General features: G+C 42.1%; 1 pseudogene across 1 annotated transcript in view; it reads right to left on the bottom strand.

Moving 5' to 3' along the window:
• Positions 1 to 13,929, bottom strand: part of LOC309963839 (glycerol-3-phosphate phosphatase-like) — a 39,675-nt pseudogene that overhangs the window by 25,242 nt on the left and 504 nt on the right. The window lies entirely within an intron of this gene.

Raw genomic sequence — 13,929 nt, 5'->3', positions numbered from 1 at the left:
ACAGTGTCTTTTATATATTCAAGGCAGTTTTTCTAATAATAACCATTATATAAGTGCCAAACCAGAGGCATAATGGAAATTTTAGATAATACCCTAAGGAAATCAGAAAAGAGACAACATGAAATCTCTAGTCCGATAGAACAGATGATTAAAAAACTGATCTTTGGTTCATTTATAAAAAAGATTGGAAAGAAACATGTCAAAACTCTAATAATGGTTATCTTTGGGTGGCAGAATTTGGAGAGGTTTTTTTTTTTTTCCTTCTTTCCTGCATTTCCCAAATATTCTGTAATACTAATGCGATGGTTGATCTTATGCGTCAACTTGACCAGCTGTTTGGTCAAATATTATTCTGGGTGTGTCTGTGAGGGTATTTCTGGATGAGATTGATATCTGAATTGGTTGACTGAGTAAAGGAGATTGCCCACCTCAATGTGGGTGGGCCTCATCCAGTCAGGTGAAGGCCTGAATAGGATAACAAGGCTGGTGAGAGAGAGCCTCTCTGTCTTCAAGGTGGGACGTTGGTTTTCTCCTGTCTTCAGACATAGAATCAAACTGGAACTACACCACTGGCTGTCCTGGGTTTCCAGCTTGCCAACTGGAGATCGTGGGATTTCTCAGTTTCCATAATTGCATGAGCCAGTTCCTTATAATAAATCTCTTTATATATATATTATATATATATATATATACACACATACATACATTATATGATATATCAGTTTAATATAATAAATATACACATATATCCTATTAGTTATGTTTCTCTAGAGAACTCTAATAAAACTAGTTTTGCATTTATACTTTTACTATCTTCTACAATATTATTTCTATAATTAGAAAATAACTTTTAAAATTTATCTATGCAAATTTCATAAGAACTGTGTACTGTGCAAAGATAGCCTAACAGAATTAATCCCGTTGAGAGCATTAGTATTTCATTTCAGGTTTAATTTTGATATTTATTCTAACCACATACATCTGAAGGCACCCAGAGAGTATTCACCTCAATAGTATTTACATAACATTACTCAAAGCCTTTACTGGTTTTTTTTTGTTTGTTTGTTTTTTTTTTTGCAGTACGCGGGCCTCTCACTGCTGTGGCCTCTCCCGTTGCGGAGCACAGGCTCCGGACGCGCAGGCTCAGCGGCCATGGCTCGCGGGCCCAGCCGCTCCGCGGCGTATGGGATCTTCCCAGACCGGGGCACGAACCCGTGTTTCCTGCATCGGCAGGCGGACTCTCAACCACTGCACCACCAGGGAAGCCCCCTTTACTGGTTTTGAAAGTATTTTTTGGTGTGTTTAAAATTGTGCATTGGAAATGAAATCAGTTTTAATTATGTACCCACAATCCTCTTCTTCAGTGCTTTTAAAATTGGCAGTAGCAAAAGTCTTAGCTTTGTTCTTAAAACAGTCGGCATTCAACAAAAACTTATTTAAGGTTGCATAGTGGCTAGGCTCTGGGGCAACACAATTAACAGTAATGAACATCCTTTTTAAATTTACCAAGTGCTGTGTTAATGATTATGTTCTTTAGTCCTCACAGTGACCCTGTATTTTGGGTACATCAGCCGGCTTTATAGTGGAGGAAAGCGTAGAGGGCAGAGATGCAGTGGCTCACCCAAGGTCACATGAGCTGGCAGGGCGCAGAGCTGGGGCTTGAACCCGGGGCTCCTACTTCTAAATTTTATGCCCTTTCCTATGGAGTGTGACACTGTCCCCCTGCTTGAAGAGCTTGCTGCCAAGATGAGATGGATACACAGGAAAAGACATAAGAGTATACAATTAAGCATTAAATCTGAGTGGTATGTTCATCGACTTTCATCAATTATAGCAAGTCTCGCCTGACTTGTTCCATTTTAAAAACTGAAGTTCAAAGTTGGAAAATAATTCACCCACGTAGTTAGTGGCAGCTCCAGAAAAAGAATCCTGGAATGATGGCTTATGCTTCAAATGAGGCATAAACATAGACATAACTACAGCCCAAGAAGCAGGGTTTTGAGGAGGCCCAAGTGAAGACAGAACTCCCCTCTGCCCAGATGTTCAGGAACAACAGAATGTAATGATTCAGAGGGGAAAAACTTGTGTTTGATTGTTGACTTTTTGTTAAGCCTTTACAAAATCAGTGATTCTCTTTAGGGTCCTCAAAATCATCGATTTCTTCTGCACAGAATGCCAAGAACCGGATGTTCTTTCATAATTAACGTCTTCCTTCAGATCATCAAGAATAGGTCTGGGGGTGGGGGGGAGGGAGGGAGGAGGAATGGGGAGGGTGTGGGAAGAAAGAGGGAAAGAACAGGAAGCGAGAAAACAGCAGAGGAGAGAAAAAAACCCCAAAAACCAAAAAATTGGGTTTTGCCTCGCTCAAGTTTATTGTTATAGTCACCATTTTTTGATAATTTTTTAAGGGCCAGGGTCTAAACGAGGTGTTGTATTTACATTGTCTCACAGGAACATTTGAAAGGTAGGTATTGCCATCATTTTAGACAATGAATTTGAAAGTAACTTGCTCAGGGTCACGCGGAGCTGGGATCTGAATCCAGGCCAACCTGACTCACGAGAGTCTGAGTTCTCAACCTCTCGAAAGAACTGCTCCCCCATTTCCAAGCTCTATCGGCAGAGACCCCAAATATTTCCAGATGCTCTCTTTCAACTTGGCCAAACAATGGCTAACCAGTTGTTCCCAAGCTCCTTGGAGTTCTTTGTCTATTAAGGTGCGTGGTCTGTGAATTAAGATTTTTTTCCCATTGAATTTTTAATGCAATTGAGAGCCAGCACTGCTGATTAAAGCGCGGGATTTTATTTGAAGTAGAATTAATGCTGGAACCAGAAGGGTCCGGTCAGAGTCCCTCAGAACTCAACATCTCTAACGGATACGTCACCCCAGTGGATTGTGTCGTTATTATCGTTCTCTATATTAAGGCGTAAGAGGGTTGAGCCAGACTGATAAGCTCCATGTCGCTGGGGAGTGACAGAACAAATCCAGCTTTTGATTGCTTCTAGAGAGAGTCTCTGACCAGAGCAAAAGGCAAGCCCATAGATACATCTCCAGTTTCTCAAGTCCTATCCACTCAAACACATTAACAATATCATCAGCACACCTTGGGAAAATAAATTTTCATTTCAGAAATTAACCTTACCAAAGGTATCTGAAGATAGAAGAGCTGGTTCCCAGCAAAACTGTACAAAAGGATTATGACCATTTTGAAGTCAAGTTCTGGAGAGCTCATCAGAGTGAGAGAGAACTGTGAAAAAAAAACCCCTAGAGCTTAGGCCGCAGAAGCGTATAACAGCTGAGTGGAGTGGAGATAAGAACACACACTGACCCAGGGGCCCCGGTAGAGTTGCTTCTTGTTTAATTTTCTAATTTTTACAACAGAATGTGGTCAGCCATCTAGAACAAAAACACCATTTTTTGTTAAGAGTGTTATTTTGGAAAGAACCCAGGACTTAAGATCTGGGTTCAAATCCCAGTTCTACCACTAACTAAGGTCCTTTGGGCAATTTACTAAGCACCTTGATTCTTAGTTATTAACTGGCCAATTTACTAACTAATAAAACCTACTTCACGATGCTGATAAGAGAATTTATTGGAATATTTTTCAAAGCATCCAGCACCATGCCTGGCACATAATCTGTGCTCAGTAAAAGTTGGTTGGATCATGATCTGAATTTGAGTCAGAGAAACACTGTGGAAGTACTTCAAACATTTCCATTACGATATCTTAATAAGTACAGTCGTCCTCCAGATCCTTGGTTCCAGGCCCCTCCACCGTTCCAAAATCTGCAGAAGCTCAAGTCCCATATCTGTGATTCTGCATCTGCGAATTCAACAAACTACAAATCTTCCAGTGCTGTAGTTCGTATTTATTGGAAAAAAATCGGCTTATAAGTGTACCCAGGTAATTCAAACCTATGTTGTTGAACTGTAATCACTGTGATAAGTTGTTTTGTGTTCTTAGGAAATATACACTGAAGAATTTAGGGGTAAAGAGATATCATATCTGCAACGTTAATTATGTGTTGCAGAAAAAACATGTATATATATATATATATGTATAATTTATCTATCTACATAGATATGCCTATATCGATCTATCTCTATGGAGAGAAAGCAAGTAAAATAAAATGCCAACATTAGGGGAATCTTAATGAAGTTATTTGCACTATTGCTGTAACTTTTCTGTAAGTCTGAAATTATGTCAAAATCAAAAGTAACATGTGGGACTTTGGTGGCGCAGTGGTTAAGTCTCCATGCTCCCAATGCAGGGGGCCCAGGCTCGATCCCTGGTCAGGGAAATAGATCCCACATGCGTGCCGCAACTAAGAGTTCACATGTCACAACTAAGGAGTCAGTGAGCCGCAACTAAGACCCGACGCAACCAAAAAAATAAATAATTAAAATTAAAAAAAAAATAACACGTAATGTTATCCTGTTGAATCCCAAACACTCAACAGGAACTTTACACACATTATCACTGCCTAATTCAATACCACCTCACACAATTGTAAGAGACAAATACTACTATTATTCTCATTTTACAAATGTGGCAACTGAGAGAGGTTCAGAGAGGTGAAGTAATTTAGCCAACAACGCAGTAATTGGGACACCAAGTTTCAAACTCAGGCCTAACTTCAGATTCTTTGCTCTTGACTCACAGTCATCCCACTGGCTATGGGCATCAAAAGAACTAAGCAATTGATTGGGACTGACATATACACACTACTCTATATAAAAATAGATAACAAATAAGGACCTACTGTATAGCACAGGGAACTCTACTCAATACTCTGCACTGGCCTATATGGGGAAAGAATCTTAAAAAGAGTGGATATATGTATACATATAACTGATTCACTTTGCTGTACACCTGAAATGAACACAACGTTAGTTAGTTTCATTGGAGTATAGTATAGTAACTATACTCCAATAAAAGTTAAAAATTAAAAAAAAATACTAAGCAAAGTTGACAAAAAGATTAGGAAGAAGAGAGTTTTAAATGCTTGGGATCCACGTGTACCCAGGTCTAGGGGCTGCTTGAGGCAGTGGGTCAAAGGGGGCACTGTCTTCAGGTAAAATGCTGACCTCAAAATGGGATAAGATTCTTGTCACCTGCATTTTTAGAAAGCTCCTTGACTAGTTTAAAGGGGATCACACTTCGAGCAATACCGAGTGATGGCCTGAGATTCCCTATCCAGCCCCTCCTCCTGAGTGCCTATCCCAAGGGTGTAGAATGCATTTGGATCATGGGCTTTTCCGATAGAAACAATGGTCACAGCACCTAATGCAGGTATATTAGAGCATCGCACCGCTCCCTCATCCCCTCAGCAAGCATTTATTAAATAAGTTCTGTGTCCAGCAATGAGCTGGTTGGTGGTGTTGCTACACAATAAATAGAAAGCCCAGCTGGCTGCCATTTCCAGGTTGGCAGCTGGTCAGGCGGTAGAATATCATATATCCCACACAAACAGCATGGACAGGGAAGACACAGAGGCCCTGTGATCACAAGACCTGGTCGTAGCCTTGCCTTTAGAAGCTGTGTGACCTCAGGCAAGTTACTCCAACTCCCAGGCTGTCAGTTTCCTCACCTGCCAAGTGAGAAGTTTGGAAAAATAGTCGCTGACGTTTTTTGTCTTTTATCTCCATCATTTTGTGATTTTATACATTGCTTTATACAATCGTATATCAAAAGTCTTCCAAATTACAAGTGCCAAATAACATACCCCCAAATTTTATAAATGACATTTGACAGCGTCCCTGTCTGTGGCATAGAAACATGTTACAGGTAAAATGGGGTCATCATGACATATAAGATACATCTTTTAGGGAACTCCCTGGTGGTCCAGTGGTTAGGACTTGGCACTTTCATTGCCTTAGGGCCCAGGTTCAATCCCTGGTCGGGGAAGAAAGATCCCTAAAGCCGCGCGGCAAGGCCATTTTTTTTTTTTTTTTTTTTTTTGCGGTACGCGGGCCTCTCGCTGCTGTGGCCTCTCCTGTTGTGGAGCACAGGCTCCGGACGCGCAGGCTCAGCGGCCATGGCTCACGGGCCCAGCCGCTCTGCGGCATGTGGGATCTTCCCGGACCGGGGCACGAACCCGCGTCCCCTACATCGGCAGGCGGACTCTCAACCACCAGGGAAGCCCACAATGTTACATTTTTAAAAAGACCAATTCCCAGTGCTTTTTGCAGAAGCTATTGGGGAAAGTTTCCCCACATTTAGAGGCTAACTTCTTTAGAAGGGAACTTCCATGCTCACCCCGAAATTTGTTGGTACCACTGTCTGAGCTAGAACCAGGAGCTGGCGGGACCCCTTAACTTTACCCAGCCTCTCCACGCTACCACACCAACTAAATTTATGCTTGACTTTCTGGTAATTAATGATCATTTAATAAACATTTCTTTGTCTCACAGAAGACCTGTGCCAGTTCTACCTCCTGGACCTCCAGACAGAAACGGCAACAGCTGACCACAGCTCAGATGAATTTCTTCCCGCGCTTGAGGTGCCTGTCAAGACGGAGAGGTGCCTAGCTCGAAATATCCCCAGAATTAGATTTAGGAAGGACAAAAAAACCCTGATGGAGACTCTGCTCTTTTGCCAGACTCCCGTGAGAAGATTCTGGTAAGCTTCCCCAGTCCTTGGCTAATGTGTACACCTGTCCCCTCGCTGCAAAACTACAGGTGGATACATTTTGGGTGGTGAAAATATCCATGTATTTGATTTCCATGGATAGGAAAACACTAGAGCAAGGCTAACAGTTTTGAATAAGATGATATAAAATGTAGGCAAAAGCGAGTGCACTCCGTACAGGATGACACCACCAGTCACCTCACTGGTCACACATACGCCCCCATAATTTGCTAGAAATCCAAACTAGGAAGGAGGAGTGTAGTAGGTTGTACTGCGCTTGATATTTACATACTGATGGGACTGATCTCCTTCTGGAGACAAGCAGGATGAGGCTACAGACTAAGGACGTTGAAGCAAGACTAGAAGTGGGGAGAGGCCCCCCAAAATGGAGCAAGGGAGCCGTTGTGTCTGGAGTCAGGAGGTCGAGGGCCATAGCTCTCCATCAAGGGCATTTCTGAGAACAGTGGCAAGTCTCGCACAGAAAACATCCTCATCTTCCCTGCATAACTTTATTTTCCTCTTTCCACAACCCCCAAATCTTTGCCTCTCTAGTTACAGCATTTTCATCAAAGGAAAATGGACTTTTAGAGTAGGACAGTCTCCTGATTCTAGCCCTACCATGTACCAGCTATCTGATTTTTTTTCTTTATTTTTAATATTTATTAATTTATTTGGCTGTGCCGGGTCTTTTAGTTGCAGCATGTGGGCTCTTAGTTGAGGATGCAGGATCTAGTTCCCTGACCAGGGATCGAACCCGGGCCCCCTGCATTGGGATCCTGGAGTCTTAACCGCTGGACTACCAGGGAAGTCCCCCAACTATCTGATCTTGAACGAGTCACATTACCTCTTAAAGGCTCAGCTTCCTTGTCTGTAATATGGGCATAATAATGAGATCACATAAAATGAGGGCACATGGGAAAACGCCTACTACCGTGATTACACTGTAGATAAATGGTACCTGAGAAAGGAAATGGGCTTCTGTCACAAAGTGCAGAAGGATGCTGGTCTGTGAAAACAAGAGGCACCACATCTGTATTATCTGATTTTTCATAGCAGCGACACGTAAAGTAGGTATCACTAATATTCTTACTTGACAGATAAGGTAGCTGAGAATCACAGAGACTTTTATTGTTGTTCTAAGCACTTTAGTTTCTTAAACTTTTTATTTTAAAATCATAATAGAGTCACAGCAATTGCAAAAATAGTAGAGGTGTCCTGGTCCCTTTCACCCAACTTCCCCCATGCTCGCATCTGACTGACAGTCCGACAGAGGTTGTTGCCATTTCCTGGGATGCACACCTCAGAAGTAGAGCTGAACCCTCTGAGGCTGACAGTTGGGGGCATGATTGGGGCCACTGGAGGGCTTTTCTTGGGATAAGGAATAAAGGAATCAGTTTCAGTGCCCTGGGGAGACTGTACTCATCCTCTGATGGGAGACTTATGAGATGAGGCAGTAATTGAGGTTTGCTGACGTGGTTAGAACACTTCTGCCTCAGAAATGGAAAGTGGCCCTGCCAATCCAGTTGTCAGTGATCCTGCCAGTGGAGACTGCCAACTCACTCCATGGTCCTCTACTCTGTTAACTAGGCCCTGGATACCAACCAGCTGGGCACTGGGTGACGAAACCTTGCTATTTTATTACCAATTCCTCTGGTTCATTAGTCCTTCCATCCACTCTGCTCACCCTTCCAAGTTTGAAGTGTGAATCCAGCCAACGTATATACTGTCTGAATCCAGCCAACGTATATACTGCCAACGTATATACTGCCAGTTCCACCCGCCCCTTCTCTACTCCAACGTGCGAACTTGGAAAAGAAAATAGCTCCCACATTTCTTACTGCACTCTTTATTGGGTGGGAGTTATTTCATCCATCACTAACATCCTGCTCGGACAACGGGTTCCCAGGAAAGAGGAAACTTGATCCTTTTCTTCAGCGCACATATTGCTTACAGGGGCCACTCTATCCTCGGGACAGACCGTGGTGATGTCTCCCAAATACTCCACAAGCGTGGCCTTCTGCTCTGTTGGCCACGATGCTCCAAAGGCCAAAAAAGCCTTATGGAAAATTAACTACATCGAGCAGCTCCCCCAACCCACCTGTCCCCATTCCCACGGCCCACGGGGAGGCCACACTTGTCCACTGAATGGGAACACCCTTCTGCGGTGGCTGCATCCTAACCTGGTCTAGGGTCTGGGGGCAGCTCGTGAAGCTGAGGAAGTCTGGGTAATGGTAAAAACAAAGAATACTTGTATTCCTTAAAAAAATAAAGGAGAAATGTTCTCTCTGACCCCCACCAAAACAAAAACCTTTGCTGCAAAAAAGCACCCTGCTCAGCTGCAATAAGGTGAAAGGTTAAATGTGGACAGAGTAGTCATATATAAGCAGTTTTTTAGTTTTCTGGTGGGAATACTTAACAACCTAAGTATGCTTCCCCAGGAGGTAATCTATTATATTTTGTCCAATTTCTTCCTCCAAAAACTGAATCAATTCATGATGTAATGCCCAGGGGAGAACAATCTTCTGGAAACTGAGTATCTTTCTGGGGACAAGGTTGAGGAAAACATCTTAATATTGTTACAGCTTTGGCCTGGCAGTAACAGCTCTTTGCTTGTGGCGATGGCAGGACAAGAACCGGGAAGGCAGCAAAATGTCAAAGGACACACGCCTCCGAACTGTTTGAGATTTGCCTAGAATTGTTTTCTCTCTTGGAGAAATACAGGCTATAAATCCGTTTGGACATTTACAGGACAGCTGCAGGACCCTGGGCACGCACTTCAGGGCCTGAGTTGAGAACGCTGCTTGTTCAAAGTGTTGGCATCTAAATGTAGATGTCGTCCTGATTTCTAGCTTAAGATGTATTTCTTCTGACTTCTTTCCTTCTCCCAATCCTCTCTCCCCCCAAAAATTAAATTAGAGAACAAAGCGTAAATCAACACTCATCATTCACTTCGTTTTAAGGAAATAGAGGCAACTTCTATTTGTGAGAGGTTCTGGATGACTTCAAAACCCCAAGTAGCTATTGACTTTAAGGGCTCCTCCAACTAAACTTTTACAAGAACAGCCAACAAACACCCATATGGCCTGGCCTTCTTAGGCACCTCGGTGCTGGAGGGTAGATGGGGCAGCTGAAGCAAGTGAAATAAACAAAAGGCCCCTGGTCTCTTCCAGGCTCTATCATTGCCGGCTGCCAAGCAGAGAAAACCACTTCCCTCTTGTTCATCTTATTTATAAGATAGAAATAATAGTATGTCTTGCTCTGTATGAGATATATGAGATATACATGACAGAGACATGAAAATACATGACAATAACATAGAAGGGTGTTTTGTATGTTTTCCTATCGTGTGGCTTGCCAAGACAAACAAAACAAAACAAAAAATCGGAGGGTCTGGGACTTCCCTGGTGGCGCAGTGGTCAAGAATCCGCCTGCCAATGCAGGGGACATGGGTTCGAGCCCTGGTCCGGGAAGATCCCACATGCCGTGGAGCAAAGAAGCCCCCGCGTCACAACTACTGAGCCTGCACTCTAGAGCCCACGAGCCACAACTAGTGACCCGTGTGCCACAACTACTGAAGCCCGCATGCCTAGAGCCCATGCTCCACAACGAGAGAATCCACTGCAATGAGAAGCCCGCGCATTGCAATGAAGAGTAGCCCACACTCGCCGCAACTAGAGAAAGCCCGCACAGAGCAACGAAGACCCAATGCAGCCATAAATAAATAAATAAATAAATTTATAAAGGAAAAAAAAATTGGAGGGTCCAAGGCTAGATTAAGGGTTATGAGTATAGGTAGGTGGGCCTGGGTTAGCTATTTAAAGGAAAGTTGGGCTGTTTGTCTCTATCTGAGGGGAAAGGCAGCCTCACTGGGAATTGAGAGACTCCAACTGGTTTGGGGAAGGTACGTTAGTTTTAAATCTAAAAATAAATTTATTTTGGTAAAAAAAGGAACCCTTCAGCACTCGCACAGGGTTAAAAGAAAATAGGAAGAATTTAGATAAACCAGAGGGTCCAATAATTCCTACCCTACCCAATGCAAGAAACTCATGCATCTACCACATTTAAGTTTAAATACTAAGAAATTGGAAAACAGCATCTAAAATTGAAAAAATAAGAGCCTGCTTTTTTGTAAGAATTTTGTTTCCGCCCCCATCTCCCCTCCCCTCCCCTCCCCTCCCCTCTTGAACCTCACATTCACATTTGCCCTTGACAGCCTGAGAGCCATGGACCTCAGCAACACCCACCTACCCACTCACGGAGGTCTTCCTATTTCTCACCATCCAGACAGACTGCAAAAAGCTAAGCATCTACTCCTTAAAATGATTTATACGTCCAGGACATGCCAGTCATTCTAGTTGATAGGAGTAAAATTGGACCTTGCAATGCTTGGGAAGCAGAAATCTTTGCGGTAACGTGCAATATTTCTAACTAAAATGCAAGATGCAGGCAGTGTTTTATCTGTAGTGTTTATTATACGAAAGGTTAACAGCCAATGAAATGATCCAATGGCTCATTTCCGTTCACACGGATGTCTGATATCGTTCAACAGAGCGGTCCATGAAAGTTAGAATTTTATATTTCTAAAGGAGGACCTAAACTGTGGATTGAAGTCTGTTCTACCGTTCTGAGAGGCAGATCGCCTGGCTTAACAATTTACATTTTCAGTATTTCTCAAGTAAGGCACAAACCAAGAGCCTGCTGGTCGTAGGTGACCATAAATTTAACGTTATTATTGTGACTAGTAACAAACATATTTTGCCCGGGTCATGACGCACAACAGCGCATTACAAAGCGAATTATCTTGATTGTGCAGAGTGATTCTCCCCACAGGTCCAAAGGGTGGGAACACGCAACAACCTGGGTGGGGGTGGCTGGGGCCAGTAGACAGGGTTGGAGGCATCATCATAAAGGAGTCGCTGATAACACTAGAGTGGGTGCTTTGGGGGCCAGAGAAGGCTGCCATCAAGGGAGTTTTATGGCATATTTGCTGGGTCTGATATTCCTAGAATTATCAGATTCTTAATGGCCTTTCTAAATGTTTAAATACTTAAATTCAAGCATTTATCACTCTTCAGGGACTTCTGTAGAATTTATTTACATTAGGAGTTATTATTATTGAAAAGTTCATTTTAAAAATACTAGCCAAAAAAAGTAGTCCATTTAAAAGTATTACCACAAATGCAATTCTTTAAGACAAATATCTAACGTTTCAGAACAAATGCCACCTGCAAGCTGTAAATATGTGTATTAATTTTTCCCCACAGTATTTGCTTTGGCTGTGACCTCTCCTCACATTCAGTTGAACAAGGGCTAAAAATTGTCAAACCAAATTCTTGTTTGAGAGCTGAGCTCTAACTACTGCCAGTTTGAGAGAAACACACATCCAGGTTTAGGGAATATGTTTTGTTTGTTTTGGCTGTGACATAGGGCAGAACAGTTTCCATCCCATTCGAATGCATTCAAGAGAGTTTGAAATATTGCACAATAAAAGTCATTCATTATATCTGTCTCCTTTCCCTTCCAAAAACAAAAATGGCTGCCCAGTTCCAAGTCTACACAGGGGGCAGGAAGAAGGGGGTCACAGGGTCACTGGAAATCACCCAAGACTAACACCAGGTTTTTCAGGTTTGAGTTAGGGAATCCTTCTGAAATCTTCATTCCCCATGTACACTTCAAATAAGAAAAGACTAGTCACATTGGATTACTGCTTTGTTATGAACAATTGGAAAATGGACACATTGTACGTGTTCTCACATTAGGCGTAGCAACATCCAAGAGCCTGGCAGCCAAGCTAAACTTACTTGAACTGAAACATCTTTTTACTCACTTTCTCTAGGAAGTTTCAACTGTTTGACACCAAATTTATACTCAAAAAAAAAAAAAATTATTTCACTGTTTGGACCATACATTTGAAAGGACCTAGTTTTTCAGACATCTGATGCTCCTTAGCAGTTACTTGATGTGTCTAAATAGAGAAAAAATTGACATTTACTTTGTGTTTACCAGCAAGCATCCGGGACATCAGAACACTGGAAATGCAGTTTGTTTTTAAATGTCAAAAATAAAGACGCTACTAACAGATCACTACACTTGACAGGACAGGACACTGCCAAAGTGAATTTTTTTTAAAAAGCAAATTTTAGGTGGGTGAATAAAGCTGTGAGAATGAAGAAATTATGAGATGTAATTGGATGTTAACTGCTTTCTTTACATTTTGGAGCTTAAAAAACTCACATGCAAATAGAGTTAGAAATTTGGAACTTAGAACAAAATGATAAAGTCTGAATTTTCTTGAATTACATTTAAAACCCAAAAGCTAGCTGTTTGCTCCCCAGCAGGCTACTTGTATCATAGAAAAGTCAATTAAACCATTTAGTCAGACAACATTGTGCCATGGACAAATGAGAAAAGGGAAGATTTAAGAAGGCTGCTTTCAAACTGTTCACTGGAAATTTTGGAACTCCCAACCTACTCCTTAGAAAATGCAAACTTGTATTTGTTTTTTAATGTGCATGCTCATTTATTTTTCCTTTTCATATAAGTGATATAATGCTTCAAGTATCAAAAAACAGAAGCAGTTCCAAAAAAATACTTGCTTCCCAATATCCTAAAATTTTCCAAAAACCTTTCTAATAAATCTTAAAATTAAGGTCATAGCCAGGCTAAGTATGATCTTGGTTGAAGATGGGACAAAAATATGTATCACAAGGGCTTCCCTGGTGGCACAGTGGTTGAGAGTCCGCCTGCCGATGCAGGGAACGGGGGTTCGTGCCCCGGTCCGGGAAGATCCCACATGCTGCGCAGCAGCTAGGCCGGTGAGTCATGGCCGCTGAGCCTGCGCGTCTGGAGCCTGTGCTCCGCAACGGGAGAGGCCACAACAGTGAGACGCCCGCGTACCGCAAAATGTATCACGAGAATGGCAGTAACTACTTATCTTCTCACTAAAGCTATTAGGTTATTTGTAGTTTGTATCACAATTTCATAAAAAAACAGAAAAGCATCAAAGAATGCACAGAATTGAACACACCAGTGAAAAATCATACAAACTTGAAATTGTTAGGCCACAGTACGACGAGTCCTTCTGGAGCCAAGTGAAGGCTCTAAAAATAATCTTCAAATAAATCTAAGACCAAGAAAAAGAAATTCACTATCTTTTTGTATGTGCAATTATTTATCGTAATTTAACTTCATCCCCTAAAATCTGCTTACTTGATCTAAGAATCTAAGTCCAGAGTCAACCTTTCAGACATACTACAAAGAAATCTGGTAGCACAAAAGATAGAAATGCAGAAGGATTTAA

Source organism: Leucopleurus acutus (genome assembly GCF_964270905.1).
Source record: "Leucopleurus acutus genome assembly, chromosome: 7".
Taxonomy (NCBI): domain Eukaryota; kingdom Metazoa; phylum Chordata; class Mammalia; order Artiodactyla; family Delphinidae; genus Leucopleurus; species Leucopleurus acutus.
The sequence above is the reverse complement of the archived record's forward strand: the minus strand, read 5'-3'. Positions and strand labels throughout refer to the sequence as shown.